The sequence below is a fragment of the Thunnus thynnus genome, chromosome 1 (assembly GCF_963924715.1).
Source record: "Thunnus thynnus chromosome 1, fThuThy2.1, whole genome shotgun sequence".
In the NCBI taxonomy this organism is placed as follows: domain Eukaryota; kingdom Metazoa; phylum Chordata; class Actinopteri; order Scombriformes; family Scombridae; genus Thunnus; species Thunnus thynnus.
Genome location: NC_089517.1, coordinates 32295655 through 32300822, shown reverse-complemented (window position 1 = coordinate 32300822; position 5168 = coordinate 32295655). Strand labels below are relative to the sequence as shown.

At 37.5% G+C, this 5168-nt stretch overlaps 1 long non-coding RNA gene across 1 annotated transcript; it reads left to right on the top strand.

Annotated features, from left to right (window-relative positions):
- Positions 1-1669: 1669 nt before the first annotated feature.
- LOC137189550 (uncharacterized) lies at positions 1670-3525 on the top strand. The gene is made up of 2 exons (XR_010929659.1): positions 1670-3136; positions 3251-3525. It is a non-coding gene; the product is annotated as an uncharacterized lncRNA (long non-coding RNA).
- The last annotated feature ends 1643 nt before the right edge of the window (positions 3526-5168 follow it).

The following is a 5168-nucleotide window of genomic DNA, read 5'->3' as shown; positions in this document are numbered from 1 at the left end:
AGCTGTTTGGCATGGGCAGAGAGGATTTGGCAAATTTTTCATGGGCGCAACCCACATACTCAGCTCTGCTGCTTATCCCACAAATGCATGTTCCTTACAAATGTGGCACCATTTAAAAGGGAAATAAACAGGCTTTCCAATGGTATAAGATTTATTGACAAGAAGCAACAAAGAAATAATCTAAGAAACACAAATTTCCTTACTTTTTGTGCTAAGTTTATATTGTTATGCTGTTGGGTGAACAAGACGGACACAGAACAGCGGAAGTGACACATGGAGATTCATGATAAGGCAAAGACGGGACTTACTTCAGCCAAGAGGCTACTACAAAACCTAGACCAGCATTCACATCTATAGTCAATGGAATTGGTAAAATGTTGGTAAGGTACATGTGATGTGTTGGAGCTGTGGCAAGGAGTGATCTGGGTTTGGGTGATTAAGGAGGCTTGCAGCTATGATGTAGGAAGACAGAGCAGAGCTAAATGTGTTAAGTGGCATCAAAATTGTTTTACACAGACACATCTCAATCACGTTTTTCAGTTGTCCATCTCATGCTCGTCTGAGGGAATGCATCTTTATGCATGTAACCCTGACCCTATGTCAGTTTTCTTCTGTTATACACACACAACTTGAGTGATTGTGTATTGGGCTCTGTCAACATGTGATGTCAAAAAGCGGGTGACCTACACTCAGTACTGTCCCTGAACACATCCTGTGTATATAGATGGAGGGCTGAACTGCTGCTGCTGCTCTGTCAATGTGCTGCTTATGCTACGCCTCCTTTATTTTGTAACCTGAAAAGGAACTAAACTTATCACACAGTTTAAGAACATGAGATTGAGCTTTTAATGTCTGAAAAGAATAATGTCATCTGCATAAAGTGACACAGAAAGGTTAGGGCCTTTGACCAATATAGAGGATATGTGTTGATTTTGCCTGATGGAAAAAAGAATGTGGTGATGAAGGACATCCTGTCTTGTACCTCTGCATAACATAAAGTCAGCTGTACGTGGATGTCCAATTTCAATTCAAAGAAGTTCCAAAACCAAATGTTTGTGGACAGCCCAAAGGTAAAACCCACTCCATCTTGTCAGAGGCTTTCTCTGCATTTAGAGAAAGAACTGTGCAAGTCTAAGGAAAATTTATACTTGAATCTAAAATATGTAATAAATGAGAGATGTTACATAAGGCTAGACATCCTTTAATTAAACCTGTCTGATCAAAATGGATAAGGAAGCCAATGCAACCGTCTAATCTCCTTAGCAAGAACTTTGGTGAATAATTCAAGATCACTATTTAAAATGTAAATGTTGGTATTAACGATATTAAAGCAGTTATCTGGTCCCTGTGGAATGTTCCAATGTCAATTGATCAATTAATGGATTTAAGAGGTTCTTTAAGAAGAACTGTCCCAACAAGATCCCAAATTATAACAATAATTCTGGTGGATTTCCATCAGGAAATTGATTTTGGTATGGATTCTAGGCGTCTTTAAGCTCATTTAAATTAATGAAATTATCTAGCTTCTTTGCTTGGTGATAAAGAAGTATTTATATATGCTGGTTGGGTTCTCTAGGATTTCAGAAGTATATAGCAGTGTTTTCCTTATATGAGTGCCACTTAATATCAATGGACTACTGATGATTTTCACTCGCACACTGTGTGAGCACAATAACACCCTAGTGCTTCAAATCCAAGAATCTTCCCTCTCCTCATTCTTCAAAGGACATCTACGTGAAAGGTACTGTTATAGGAATAGTGTAGCTGCTTTAGGGCAGTGCGTAATATGTATGTGTAGTGAGTGTGTGGTTGAGCGAGAGGAGAGAGCGAGCGGCAGAAAAGTGATGTGAATACAAGTGGAGCAGAGGAGAAGTTTAGCAGTAAGTTGTCAATCTTGCAGTAAATGTACAGTACAGGCTACATTCTGTCAGCTTTTCAAGACCAAAAAAAGTCTTGTCTGTTGTTTCTACAACTGCTGGAAAAGTGAAGGGCGTTGCAACCAAAGTTAGCAACAATGGGTTAGCCTAAACTGACCAGGCTCACTTAAAGTGGACTGACCTCTAAGATGGACCAGCTATTCTCATTTTACTGTCAAACTCAGCTGCTCTGTCTATAACAGAGAACGGAGAAATGTCTGGCTGCTGTGTTTCTCCCGAGTTTGGCTCAGCACCCATTCTTAATCATTATTCATGAATTATTTGAGTGCAAGTCTTACTAGAATTGATCATTGTATCCATAAATAAGTATTTTATCAAAAAAAATGTAATAACTTCTCTTTAAACTTACAACAATAAAGAAGGTTAGAAACATGAGAATTAATGGAAGACATACAGTAATAATAGGTCCTCATCCTTACTAGTAGACACAAAAGTAATAAATGTTTTCTCCTTGCTAGAATTGTAACACTTTTGGTTTTATTTGAAGCACAAGAATATGAGATAATTTTGTAAGACTTAAAACCTATAAACATCAGCTTGTTTTGAATCGCTTTCATGAATGAAAGCTAAATCAATATCTTTCATTTTTAGGGAATTCCAAACATTTAACTCTTTTGACTGGTAATTTAGCACAGGATATGAAGTCAAGATTTACCATCTATAGATTCCATTTTCATAGTCTGAAACAGTACCTCAGTGTCAGTATCCAAACAACAGGAAGAACAAAGGGGGACAATTAATAACTGATCAACCTGTAGCAAAAGTAAAAAGAAGAAGCAAAAACAAGATACTGCTATTTAATTTGACTCACCAAAAGTATAATCAAAGTAAAATGCATTAGCTTTTATGCCATGGGGACATAATGTTTTAGATCTTCAAATGTTTTTAGTGTTCAACCTTTTTAGTATACAGTACTAATCTGTACTTGGATCAGAGTATCAGCTTTGTAGTGCCCCCACTGTCAACCTCAAGCAGCAGTCCAATCTGCCTCACCAAATTGATGCAGTCTGAATTTCCTGCCCTGGACGAGTTCAGGTCCACTGGTATGTGCTGCCAAGAAACAGAAATGTAAAAATATTCAGTTTTTGGCATATCAGAAATGAAAAACTTCCAATGGCCACCTTTCAATATCCTGTACTTGTGCTCTTTGTTCAAGTGGCCTCTGTGCGAGGAAGCTGGAAAGCAACCCCCTCACTAAGGTGAAAAACACACATGAACTTTGACTTTGTTAAGTTGGACATAATATACTAATACAGGAAGTTAATTTTTTCTATGGTGTGCTTTGAAACCCCCCTAATCATTTTCTTTTTTAGGTCTGCTGCCTGGTAGGCGTGATTTCATGGGGTGCACACCTGAGAATGCAGCCACAGGACTCCAGCAGCTGGCAATTATCTTGTTAGGCTGTACCAAGCAGCCAGAGGAGTATTTAGAGGGGTTTAGTTAAGTATGATGTTTGTTAGGTATTACTTCTGTTCAATATGCATTTTATTTGATCTTTATAAGTCAGTGGTAGACCTAGGGTTATTATTTCTGTGTATACAGTATGTAAATATTATAAAGATTAAAACAAGAACCCTTCTTGTTTGAAGCAATCTGTTTTTTTTCACCGTTTTCCAAGAGCACCCGACACATTTTTGATCTACATTTGATTATATAGAGCAACCAGTCATCTCTTTTCCTATTATAAAGGTTAAGTTGTAAATTTGTTTTTAGTTCTCTGTGTGCATTTTCACTTACAATTTGCTGTGTGTGTATAAATGCTGGATGGGAAAGTAGTGTTGTGCATCAGAGAGAGGCAGCATCAGTGGATGAGTTAGTAGACTTGTAGTGTTTTCCCCTTGGTTTGGAGCCAGAGCCTCCATGTGTAACCGCTGCACACTCTGATGATAAGTATAAATTCCACATAATGCACACACATACATTCACATACAGTACATGCAAAAATTCACACGCAAACACACGCACAGAGAGAGCTGGCAACTATTTCTGTGTTCTCAGTACAGATGGGGATGTAGGAGTGATTTAATGAGGTGTGTGTGTGCATGTGTTAGAGGGGTGATAGAAGGGGTAATCGTCACCCTGCTGGTAAATTCTGTCCTCTATAACCTCTCACTTCCACCTATATCATCACCTCGCTGCTTCCAGCTAAGTGTGTACATGTATGTGTTTTACAGTGTCACACACATATAGCATACTGTGTATCAATACACACAGAAATAACAAAAGAAATCCTAAAGACAGAAATAATATACTGTAGATACAAACTCGACATATTAAAGGATATGGCAGGAGATCTTCTATATTTTTCTTATTGCCAACAATCTCATGTGCAAGGCCAAAAAACACTGAATTGATCCATATCTTCTCCTCTGTGTCGATTTAAAGGCCCTTTGTATGGACCTGTAATTCTGTTTATATGAACGGAAGTACATGTGTGCCCAATAAGTGTGTGCTTGTGTTGCACTGTATGCAGAAGTCCCATTCAACCTGAATAGCTAGACCCACTTTCAGGCTCAATAGCTTATTGTCTCTGACAGGGACTTAATCACGCAACATAATACATAAGCACAGAAAACAAAATAACACTGCAACTAACAGGGTCCAAGCTGAAATTGGGTCAATTCATTTGATAGTGAGTTAGCTTGATTTATTATTTTGAGGTGTTATAAGATGAAACATTGTGCTGAAAGTTGCATTTGTATGGGGCCATAGTGTCTGAGCACGACAACAACAACAACAAAAAAATGTGAAACACAGATAATGTTGGCCTTTCACATATTGTATGCTGTAAAAAAAGAAATAAATGATGCTATTGTGAGGCTGGCCTGTTATTGGCACAATTTAGTCTCATACAGGTCTAAGAAATGTGTTAACTCTCATGTCAGTTGTTTGGTGAGTATGGCTTACTTTTTGTTCAAATGTATTCATTGTAAAATATATATAGTTAGACTGAATAGAATTATTTACAAGCCTAACCTTCAAGAAAATAATTTGAAAAAAATGTCCCACAAAGTCTGGTTTTGTGTGTCCTCATCATACTATTTCTTTGTTTGTTTGATCTTTGTCAGGATCTATATGAATAATCCATGACATACAACACAACACTCACAAAGCTAAACTATTCACAAAGTTAAACTTTATTCATATAAAAGCAGAATTTCATTTCACATGTTTGTCCTTGGCTACATAGCAACAGCTCACTGCTTAAAAGAGCCAATGGAGAATCTGACA